This window comes from Jatropha curcas, chromosome 7, assembly GCF_041381405.1.
Source record: "Jatropha curcas cultivar XTBG-Jc1 chromosome 7, XTBG_Jcur_1.0, whole genome shotgun sequence".
NCBI lineage: Eukaryota > Viridiplantae > Streptophyta > Magnoliopsida > Malpighiales > Euphorbiaceae > Jatropha > Jatropha curcas.
Window position 1 is genome coordinate 14,264,092 of NC_143157.1, and position 12,554 is coordinate 14,276,645.

General features: G+C 39.4%; 1 long non-coding RNA gene across 1 annotated transcript; it reads left to right on the forward strand.

Annotated features, from left to right (window-relative positions):
- The first annotated feature begins 6,759 nt into the window (after window positions 1-6,759).
- Window positions 6,760-9,642, forward strand: LOC149494722 (uncharacterized). Its single transcript, XR_016321822.1, has 2 exons — window positions 6,760-7,236; window positions 9,468-9,642. It is a non-coding gene; the product is annotated as an uncharacterized LOC149494722 (long non-coding RNA).
- Window positions 9,643-12,554: the final 2,912 nt, after the last annotated feature.

The following is a 12,554-nucleotide window of genomic DNA, read 5'->3' on the forward strand; positions in this document are numbered from 1 at the left end:
ACCTGTAAGCTCAAAGTTTAGTTAAATAATTTGTACTAAACTTTATGTATATGTATATTAGTTAATTAATATTCTCAATGTTTGCTAACATATAAAACAGAATAACATCAAATTCTCTAAATGCAACTCCATAAGATCTCTTGGAAACTCCTTTCCATGAATAACAACTGGACAGCCTTTGACCACTGTATGGTTTTTACTACATCTCCAAATGGATTAGTAACCAACTGTGAATACTCAAATTTTGAAGCTCAAAAAGCCAGTTTTCCCGGCCGCTGCGGTGGTGGCCGCCCTTAAAGGCGACGGCAGCCGCCGGCAACAGCGGCTGCAGTCGCCTGTGAATACCCAATTTTTGAGGCTCGAAGAGCCAATTTTCCCAGACTGCAAACAGTCCGACCGGACCAAAGGCCATTTTGGAAGTTCACCGAAAGTATGCCAATATGGTACTTGAAATATCCGGAAAATTATGAGGATCACGGAACTGGTCCCGGAATATTTTTTGGAGGTCCGAAACTCCCGAAAAAGCCTCCGGAACGAGAAAAAAAGTACACGGGTCGATGTGCCCGCCCTCAGGGGGGCACGCCCACCCCCCCAGGGCGGGCTAGCCCACCCTCAAGGGCGGTCCAGCCCGCCCTGGAGGGCGGGCCTGCCCGCCCTCAAGGGGCAGCACGCCCGCCACCAAGGGGCAGGCACGCTCGCCCCCCTGAGGCGGGCACGCCCGCCCTGGGGTCTCCTTTTTTCCTATAAAATTGGCCCCAGGGCCTCCGTTTTGACTCACTCAGTCTGTGTTGACGGACGCTCCTTCTCCCCTACGCTCCTTGCGATTCTTTACTACTTTTCTGCATTCTAGTTTAGCTTTAATTATTTTCTTGCTTTGCTATTTGGTCATTTAAAATTAAATTAATTAATATTCCCTTAATGAGGAGCTTAACCTGGAGTTAAGAAGTGGTCGTCGATTAAATCAGGTACATGAACTAAAACTCTGCCTATTTAATTTTAGCATGTCATACATTCTTCTCTTCTACTCCTAATAATTCTATAACTGCATAAATGCATTCATGACATCTTTAGGCAAATAAACTGCCTCAATTAAATAAATTTAGGCTAAATGCCCGGTTAATAAATAATCGTGGTATTAAAGCCTAAACCCGACAATATTGGCTTAAAACACCTAGTTAATTAATAGCTATGGTGTAATCGCCTTTATTTCGAACAAATCTGGCTTAAGTCCAATTAATCAATAATTGTGCCTAAAAAAGCTTTAATTCAAACACGTTTTTCCCGGCAATAAATTAACTACATTACAATTCGGTTAATCGATTTTTGGCAAATACATTGCCTATAAATTAGATTAACTACTTTCAGCGACAAATCGCTTAAATCAATCTTTTGGCAAAATGCCTTAAAATTAATCAACTTATTTTGGCTAAAAGCTTTAAAATCAATCAATTTTTGGCGACAATCGCCCAATCATTAGCTTTTGGCACACAGATTGCCTAAATCAACTTTTTTTGGCTAAAAGCCTTAAAATAATCAATTTTGGCGACAATCGCCTAAATCACATCAATTTTTGGCAACAATTGCCTAAATCAATCCATTTTTGCGACAATTGCCCAATCAACATTTTTTGGCAATCAAATTGCCTAAATCACTCTTTTTGGCTAAAAGCCTTAAAATCAATCATTTTGGCGACAATCGCCTAAAATCAATCATTTTGGCAATCAAATTGCCTAAATCACTCTTTTTGGCTAAAAGCCTTAAAATCAATCATTTTGGCAATCAAATTGCCTAAATCAATCTTTTTGGCTAGAAGCCTTAAATCAGTCAATTTTTGGCAATAAAATTGCCCTATCAACATTTTGGCAACAAACGCCAAATCAAATCAATCAATTCTTTGGCAAAATGCCTAAGCAAAATGCACGAAGCATACACACACTCATGCATTAAGCATACCCATTCAAAACCCTTCAAAGAAGGCTTATCGAACTACGTTGACTTTGATCTTCCATTCAAACGGAAGTACGTAGGCACGTTTGGGATTTAACCCCGAGCGGCAAGTCGAAATCATCAAAATCGCATAAACACTTTCATTGGTCCAATTGCATCATTTACCCTGCAAAGCATTCCTTGTTTTGGTTAGTTCATCAGCATGACATAGTCTCGGGATCCACCTCGGGTTCGTAGACCATGCCTTACATTGGGTTAATTAATCTAGCATTTAGGTTAATTAAAATTGGAGTCACTTAGGGTTTTTCCTAGTTTACCCTAAAATAATTAAACAAGGTGGCGACTCATACATTCACGTGCATTTCTACCCTTAGTCACATGCATTCACATGCCTATGATATTTGGGGTAGGGGTTCACAGTTTGGCGACTCTGCTGGGGACTTATGTAATCGTTTTACATAAAGTGGACTACAATTGTTGTGTAAACTAACCTGCCCTTCTTTAGGGTATTATTTTACTATGCTTTGTTCTGCAGGGTACCCTAGCAAGGATTAAGTATTCTTTCTTTAAGAATGCTTAATAAGGAAAGTTTGGACCTAATTGAAATTTACTTTAAATCATTTAAATTTGTTGATTTATTTGCACGATTGAGAATCTTTTTCTCCATTGCATAAAAAATGAATTTCAAATGAATTTCTTCTCTCTCTATTCAAACTTCTGAGTCTGGATAGCAAGTAGCGCTGATCGGCAGGTCTCTTTGATTATGTCGACGGATAGCCAAAGTGTCCTCCCTGTTACCGCAAACCATCCCTAATCCTTTTGGGGGTGGCCCATGAGTATGCGTACTGTTGGACCCACGCGAAACTCTTTGTTTCACATGTGGTTAGGTATATCCATAGTCAAGGTTCAAAGGTCCCTGAATAAGCCAATTCTCTATTTGTGTCATAGCCTATAGGACCTATCCTTTAGGATTATATTCACCCAATGATGCTGAATCATTCCATTAAAATGAACTATGTTGTGATGTTGTGCTCATTCACGCATTCATCCCATACTTCACAAAAAAAAATAAACATTCCATTTCAAAGCTGGAAAATTGCATTTTGGTCCCTGAGACCTGGAAAATTATATTTTGGCCTCAAAGGCCCAAAAATTCTCAATTTGGCCCCAAAGGCCCAAAAATTTCCAATTTGGCCACAAAGGCCCGAGAATTCCCAATTTGGCCTCAAAGGCCCAAAAACTCACATGTTGGCCTCAAAGGCCCAAAAATTCACATTTTGGCCCCTAAGGCCCAAAAAAAAAAAATTCTTTAAGAACTTAGGGCCTTTCGAAAAGTCGAGGTATCCAACCCTAAGCACTCTACCTTACATATCACATCCCATTGGGTCCTATCCTAGGTGTCCTATCCTACCAACGCTACCCTACATTGTTTGGTCATACCACCCCACATCACAAGGGTCAAGTCCAAATACCTTACCCTTACACTACCCTACCTCACACTATCTCACATACCCTATGAAAACACCTTATATAGGAAAGTCTAATCATTTTGACTATGTCCTTTTACAGGTATCCCTCCAAAGACCACCTGTACCTGAAACACCAACTGAGCTCTCATCCACAAGTCCAACAACCCCGACTGCACCAATGGCATCACTCACTGACATCCAAAACCTCATCGAACAACTGGAAGCCAGAATGGAGGCTAGAATGAATGAGGCATTGGCTGCCCAGAGGACTGCCCTAATAGCTAAACTAGGCGGTGGTAATGGAAATGGGGCTTCCGCCGGGGGAAGTAGGCCTACTACCTCTAATCAGGGTCCTGCTGCTGAACCAACAAACCCTGCCCTTAACCTGGATGACATGCCTCCAGAACTGCTTCTGAGCTGGAAGCTCAGAAAATGAGAGAGAAGCTGGAATTGTTGGAAAGGTCTATTACTGCCCTCAAGGCACACAAGGAAGTGGTGGACATGGACTCCTTGTCCTTGTTCCCCGAAGCAAGATTACCTACAAAATTCAAGATGCCTAACATGGACAAGTTTGATGGAACCACTTGTCCCAAAATGCACCTGAAAATGTATGTGGGTGCCCTCAACCCGTTTGGCCTGAACAGTGAGCTCCTTGCTTAGTTGTTTCAGCAATCTTTGACCGGTGCTGCATTAAGATGGTTTGTTAGCCTGGATCAGTCTAAGATGAAGACCTGGGAGGACATCTGCAATGCATTTAATTCCCAATATCACTATAATATGGAGGTGGATGTTACTCGAAGGGAACTAGAAACCACCAAACAAAAGAACAATGAGCCCTTCTCCTCGTTCCTTTCGAGGTGGAGAGCCAAAGCTGCTCAAATGATCAACCGACCCTCTGAACAGGAACAAGTTGACATAATAATCAAGAATTTACTGCCTGTCTACCAGTCACAGCTTCAAACACAATACTTGCCTACGTTCCAATCGCTCATTGCGACTGCAACTAAGGTGTAAGACTTAATCCAGTTGGGTCAACTCAAAGAAGACTCATACAAGAAGCAGAATCATGCTGGACTTTGAAAAACCGTCTACAAGACCTGGTTGACAATGGGTCCATCATCCCCAAGAGCAAGCTGAATATCAACCAATCCCTTGCCTAACCATGGGATTAATGCAAAAAAAAAATTTGCTGAACAAGAATCGTTCGATCCTTTCGAACTTTTCTTAGAAATGAATGAAGTTCGTGTCTGAGAAGGTTGAGATCAAGCCTCCAAAAAGAACAAAGGAATTGTTCAAGACCAACAACAACCTGTCTGATTGATTTAAGCATCGAGAGGAACAAAGTCACTACAGTCAATCCAATCCTAGTCCATCACAGTCCGCCTAGAGTCTATCTTTTAGGGTCTAGCTTTTCTTTTCATTTTCATTTCCATTCAAGTTTTTTTTTTCATTCAATTCAAATTTGTAAATCTAAGTGTCTTTTGTACACAAAATTTTGTCTTATCAATAAAAAGGGATCAGTTTACGTTCCAATCATGTTTATACTCTTTCCCTATCCTTTCCTGTGAAAGCAAAAAAAAAATCGAAAAAGATAATAAAAAATTGAAAAAATAAAAAAAATGATGACAAAAAAAAAAGATAATAAAAATTGGCAAAGGAAGATGCATTCATCCTTTCATTTGCTCGGCATCAATCAAAGCTGGGGGCATCCTAAGAAGCACCATCAAAGGGGAAGTTTTGAAGGGTAATCATGGAAAGGATCCAGCAAAGGGTACGCAAGACTGCAAACAGTACCGAGGCAAAGCCGATTGAAGGGGTTAGGGCCAGAATGGTTTCTCCGAAAACCCAGGAATGGAAGATGCTCCGACAGAGAGGTGTCTGAATTTTGAGCTTAAAAGCGACAGAATAAAGAAGTTATGTTTGGAATTGGGTTGGGTCTGCACGAAGTCGCAATGCTATCCATACACTACTCAAGTCATCTCAGAATCAAGTTGCCTCGAAATTCTTTATGGAGAGGCCGCTTCTAAACAAGCAAAAGAAAAAATGGGTCAAAAGGAACTTCTGCACAAAAGAAAGAAATCAAGGACAAAGCTACAGGAAATTAAGTTGTCAAAAACGGGTCAACTGCAAGCTCTCCGTTAAATTCAAGCCCATCAAGGGTAGATCACAAATCATTTCAGCCATAAGGACAAAGATCAAGCGGCTGCTCATATTTAAAAAAAAAAAAGCAAGTTAAAAGAAGCAGTCATTTCCACAAATTGGATGACAACAAACACCTTGAAAATCAAGCGCCAAGCATGGCACAAGTACAAGTGTCCTTATAAACAAGGACCATTTCTCAAAACAAGGAAAAGGAAGAGTCTCCTCAAAATTCCTTATGGAGAGGAGAACCATTGAGGAAATAAGTTTCGAATTCGGAGGAAGATAAAGTTCAAGAAAAGGAATCAAATTAACCTCAAGAATTCAAACATGGCGAAGCCGCAAACTCAAAGCATAAAAGCTTCTTCAACACTCAAGCCACTCAAGTTACCACCACAATGTGGGTATTCAAAACTCTTTGTGATGAATACAAGTCATATTTCAGTCAACCAGTGGTAAAACCACTACAACAACAAAGTCAGATTCGCCTAGGGTCATCACTATCATACGAGCTCGAGTCAATAAGTTGATTCAACATCATCAAAGTCGGGAAGGAATCCCGCGAAGAAATCAAGCCAGAAATGAATTCTGCATCAACATCCAGTCGGGAATGAATCCCGTAAAGACATCAAGTCGGGAAGGAATCCCGCAAAGACATCAAGCTGGGAAGGAATCCCGCGAAGAAATCAAGTCAGAAATGAATTCTGCATCAACATCAAGTCGGGAAGGAATCCCGCAAAGACATCAAGCTAGGAAGAAATCCCGCGAAAAAATCAAGTCAGAAATGAATTATGTATTAATATCAAGTCGGGAAGGAATCCCGAAGAAATCAAATCGGAAATGAATTCCACAATCGGCATTAAGGCGAAATTGAATTTTGCCCCAACAGCAAGTCGGAAATAAATTTCGCACCAAGACGGAAAGGAATTCTGTAACGCCCCATTTTTCTGTGTCTAAAATAGTAAGTTATCGGTCTGTGAATAGTATCATCGGTCCGGGAATAAATATTATTTTGGTCCGGAAAAATTACTATGTATGTTTAATATTTTCTATAATATTTTTGGAGTATGTATACATTATTTTTATGGGTAGAAAGTAAGTAATAAATATTTTTAGAGAATTTAGAAAATTTGTGAATAGTTAATTAAGGTGTGATATTAAGTAAGGAAAATTAGAGGCAATATTTGTATGGAGTAAATTTGAAATGGTGTTATATTAATTAAGGAAATTAGATGAATTATTTTTATGGAGTAAAGTTGAGGATTTTATTGTGTTAAATAATATTTTGAAGGAATTTAATTGGGAGAATATTTGTAGCCATTAGATTAGATTGACTCAATCCTAGCCATCCAATGTTGAGAAAAGACTAAAATACCCTTGTGCTCAATAATTTGAGCAACCACTTTCTCTCCTTCTTCTTCTCTTTGGCGTTGGCTATCTCCTTCTTCTTCTTCTTCTCTTTGTTTTTCTTCAACTTCATCCTTAGCTAAATCCATCAAATTCAACCCATTTAACTTGATTTAAGGAATCAATCCTAGAGTTTAAAGCTTGAGAAGTGATTTGTGGTGATTATTTTCAAGAAACTTGGAAAGCCAAAGGCTTAGGAAACCTCTACCAAGGAGTAAAGGCAAAGTTGGAGCTTAGAATGCTTTAATCTAAGCTTGCTAAGGCTTGTTTTAAAGTAAGTGTTCATAAATCCTCCTACCTTGTTTAAATTTTTGATTTTGTGAAGTTTCTACTATTTTGTGAAAATTGGGAATTTTATATGAAATGATTTGATTATTGAATTTTGGTGGTATAAATGTGTTCTTGGGAGATTTCTAAGCATGTTTATATGTAGAATTGATGAGGAAAACATTTTCTTCTTCATCTTCCAAAAGTGGCAGAACCTATTGATGAAAAAGGCCTTAAGATTTCTTGTTCTCTTTGTTGGTTTATGCTCTTAAGATGATGTATGATGAGTATGAAATATGTGGTAGAAATCCCTACCTTGTATATGATTTAAGTAAGCTGAAATTGGGAAAAATGTTATTGAGTGAGATTAAGGACTATTTTTCGATCCTTTCGAGTTTTCCTTTGTGTCTGAGTCCTTCATGAAAGTTATAGGTCTACTTCTTAGCTTTCCAACCCATCCTCTTGTGTCCAATTTGGATATATATAGTTCAACTTATGGCTGAAAAAACCCAAACTGACTCTGTTATGACGGGCTACATGCATCACTGAATTGAGTGCCCATTTTGACCACTATAATGATAAGATTATATTCTGAGTTCTTCATGAGAGTTGTTTCCCTGTGTCTTGAGACTTCTCTGGTTTTGGATTGGTTTGATTTGAGTGTTTGGATAAGTAGGAATTGGATAAACATTGGAATTAGTGCTGCTGAATCAGGTCTGGACTATTGGTCTGTGTTCCTAGCCTTTTTTCACCATATTACAGATTGATCTGGGCTGTTGTCCCTTGATAACATTTGTAGAATTTTGTCTTAGCTTTCTAATGAATCAAACTTCACTTAATTTGGAAATCTATAACTCAAGTTATGTCCTAAAAACCCAGAAAAGGTCAAGGTGATATTAATGCTGGAAATTTTCTATGTCCTAAATCAAAGGGTTATTTGGATAAAAGTATGTATAAATCATGTGTGATGAAGTGCTCTTGATTATTTGTATGTTTTAGAATTTATTTGACAAAAATAAAATGCAAGTGTGAGAAGGGTTGTTGTGGATATGATTAAATGGATATAAATTGGAAAGGTGTGGAATTGATTTAGATAATGCATGATGAGGGTTGAAATGGATACTTTTGTGCATAAGAGTTATGTTAGCATGCGTGATTGGAGAAGGAAATTCCTCCCCTTGGTACCACCTTAGTGTAGTAAAGCTTACATAATTATTATATATATGACATAAGTATGATTATTTGATAACTTTTATATGTTTAGAGTTTTAACAACGAAATGGGTATTTAAGGCGTAAGTGCTTTGTATATATATACTATCTTAAAAAGAATGTGGTAATTTGTGTAAGTTGTAAGTTGAGAAATTTTGAAGTGATGGGTATTAAGTAATGAAGTGTTTTTGATTAAGAATTATTGCTTTTGTGCAAGAATGATTTTGATTTGGGCTCTACTATGTATGATTGAAACGTGGTATGATGAGATTGATTTTGTTATTGTGAAGCTATGATCATATGCTAGGGTTATCAGCCCTTATAAATAGGCGGACGCGCTTATTTGTGTGATGGGGGTGGTGCTTTCATAGGCCACGGTGGTGCTTTCATAGGCCACGATTGTGTGATGGGGGTGGTGCTTTCATAGGCCATGGTGGTGCTTTCCTAGGCCACGATTGTGTGATGGGGGTGGTGCTTTCATAGGCCACGAGTATGTGATGGGGTGGCGCTAACATAGGCCACGATCAAATCTGCTTATGTTCATTCTGCATGAGTATGAGCCTTAACGAAAAATAACATTTTATTGTTGCTATAAAAGAATGAAGACATAGTTGTATTTATAATCGTCTTATTGTTTTCAAAGTAGTTGAATTAAACGAATGAGATCATATTATTTTAATAAACTTTACTTTGGAAATTAATGATTATGTTATCAAATGAATTTTCAAAGCATGATATTCCGGTACAAGGTTTTAAAAATAAATAGTATATGTATTGGTATAATAAATGTGCAAGTAATGAATTTATGAGTTGAAAGAATTAAATTCTTCATGTTGTTAATTCATAGTTTATTTGATATTTCTTTTGCTATAAATGTAAATGCATGTTAATATTTGAGATTTTATGATTATAAATGATTTTACGAAATTTGTGTTTTAAGTAAGTTGCCATCGCAATTTTGGTAAGTATGTGAATTATGAGCACCACTGAGTTTTATACTCAGCGCGTCGATTTTTATCACGCGTAGGTTGAAGATGTGGTTGCTACTTGAAGAGTAGAAGCATCTTATCAAAGCAGAAGTCACTAATTTGGTAGTAGTCGATTGAGATTTATGTACTTAAGAATTATGGCATGTATAATTATTACATTTTTTGGAGATTATGTTATTTGAATTATATGTAATAATAAATTATTTTGGTTTATATATTTGGAGATAAGCATAGGATTTATTAAATGAGTGAATATGAAATATTTTAAGTCAGTTGATATGATTACTTCATTAAGACTTGATATCTATAATGAATGCAAGTAATTGATGAATCGAAAATACTATTGAGGATTTATTTAGTTATGAAAACATAAAAGTGTTGTTGTGTTATAATAATTATTTGGAGATGTTGGACATTTGGAGTTTCATTGGGAGTATTTTGTATTCACATGTTTGGCGAGCTCAGTTTTTAAAGGGATATTCTTACAGTATTTTTGTAGGATTGTTCCCAATGTATATATATTAAAAAAAAAAAGATAAGAAAATGAAATGACATTTCTATTATAAAAAAAAAATAATATACTCGTGAAACTTGTGAATACCCAATTACTTCTAATGTAAAATTTTAGTTTTATGATTTATATGTTAAGTTAAGACGGTGTCTCCGGCACCGAATGTGGCATCCGCCGTCGAGTCTCTCGGGATTGGGTGGCGGGTGTTACATTTAGTGGTATCAGAGCCAAGCCTTGTTCCTCTGGCCGGTGGTGGGGCAAACCTCAGCGTGGGCGCTGAGTCCCTAAGGGGGGGGGGTGAGCGGTGGCTGCAGAGAGGCAGTGCACTCACCTTAGGCAAATCCCACATCGGCTACGCACAAGGTTCACGATCAGTACATAAGAGGGGTGGTAGCTTAACCTGGTAGGCGCCTTTTGGGGTGGGTTGAAAAGCCTGGCCCAAGGGACAAAACCGTGCGGGCCTGCGTGGCCCAAAGCGGACAATACCTACCAAGGTGGGCTGACCATGACAAATTCCGCGCTAACATCAAGTCGGAGATGAATTCCTCACCAACCGAGCACGAAGTTTGCATCCCGGAAGGAACTACGAAAGACCTGATTCTCCCCATCCCCCGAAGAGTTCTTGGAGATACGTAGGCAGCCACAAAGGCGCGGTCACAAATATAGGTCTGCATAATAAAAAGCATTTTCTCTTTGCCAATATAAAAAAATAAAAATAATAAAAAAAAGAGAAGAAAAGAAAAATAAAAGCTGGAGTTGAAAACCCAAAAGGGCGGCTTCAGGCAAGAATTGAGCCCGCTAGGCTGAAAACTCGAAAGGGCGGTCTAGGCAAAAGTTAGGGCAAAGAGCCTGCTAGAGTTGAAAACCCGTAAGGGCGGCTACTAGGCAAAAGTTAAGGCAAAAAGAAAAAAGGTGCTTTCAAAGGTCTTTTCAGGAGTATATAAATCATTTTTTCCAGGAACCACTGAATTCCTTCGAGTCAAAATTCACTACAAGAAAAATTTGAGTCTCTAAATCGAGTCTCTAAAATCAAGTCTCCATCACCAGTGGTCATTCCACAACGAGTCACAAAAATCGAGTCATTCTCAAAAAAGGTTCGTTTTGAAAGCGTCATTCTTTGAGTCATTCCTCGAAAAAAAAAGAGAGAGAGGAAAATGTCAATTCAATCCCCGGGGTTTCCAAAACAACCCTAAAAAATGTCAAACATAATCGTTGCGAGGTAATTCTTTAATACCTCATCTCCACTCGGACCATCGTTTCTTCGATCCTTTCAGCCGAGCGATGTCATCCACATTGTTCGTTTCCTCGAGTCATATAAGTGGCTTTGTTCTCTTTGATTCCTCAATCGGTTGGACAAGTACAACGCCAATGTCTTGAAGTATTCCATGGTCAGCACCATTCTGGGGGTAAGAAGTGATAAGAACCTTCACCATTCTCCCATCACAGAAGTACTCACGGAATTTTTAGTCTTTCATTAAGAAGAAATTCTATTTCAGCTAATAAGGGCATCAATTCTCTCAAGCAGGGGGCAAAATCCTCCAAGTCGGATTCAGGGGCAAGTGTTAAAAAAAAAACAACATGCACAACCCAAGGTGAAACCCAACCATCGTCAATCTCTTTTACACAAACCCAGGGTAGAACCCGGTTAATGGTTAACTTTTTTTTACATAAAACCTAGGGTGAAACCCTAACCAATAACCAACCATTTTTCATCCAAAACCAAGCCATTGGATCATTTCGACTTTAGGTGGACCCTTGGTTCTCAAAGAAAAAAACAAATCTCTTTTCAAGCCCTCATTAAGAGGCAAAATCTCTTTCCAAGTCCTCTAAGAGGCAAAATCTCTTTTCAAGCCCTCATTAAGGGGAAAACCTCTTTTTCAAGTCCTCTAAGAGGCAAAATTTCTTTTTAAGTCCTCAAAGAGGCAAAAACATCTTTAAGTAACAAACATAAATCCATGCATTTGATCATTTCATTTCATAGAAAAAAACCACGGCGGGGTTTTCCTCCTCTGCCCATCCTCAAAATTTGCTCCTTCAGACAGCCACTGGCTCTCATAAGGCATTTTTTATGATAGCCAGTGGGGGGCAACTGTGAATACTCAAATTTTGAGGCTCAAAAAGCCAGTTTTCCCGGTCGCGGCGGTGGCTGCCGCCCTTAAAGGCGGCGGCAGCCGCCGGCGACAGCAGCTGCAGTCGCCTGTGAATACCCAATTTTTAGGCTCGAAGAGCCAATTTTCCCGGACTGCAAACAGTCCGACCGGACCAAAGGCCATTTTGGAAGTTCACCGAAAGTATGCCAATATGGTACTTGAAATGTCCGGAAAATTATGAGGATCGCGAAACTGGTCCCGGAATATTTTTTGGAGGTCCGGAACTCCCGAAAAAGCCTCCGGAACGAGAAAAAAAGTACACGGGTCCATGTGCCCGCCCTCAGGGGGGGCACGCCCGCCCCCCCAGGGTGGGCCAGCCCACCCTCAAGGGCAGTCCAGCCCGCCCTCGAGGGCGGGCACGCCCACCCTCAAGGGCAGTCCAGCCTGCCCTCAAGGGCGGGCACGCCCGCCCCCTCTGGGGCAGGCACGCCCGCCCTCAAGGGCGGGCACGCCCGCCCGCCCCC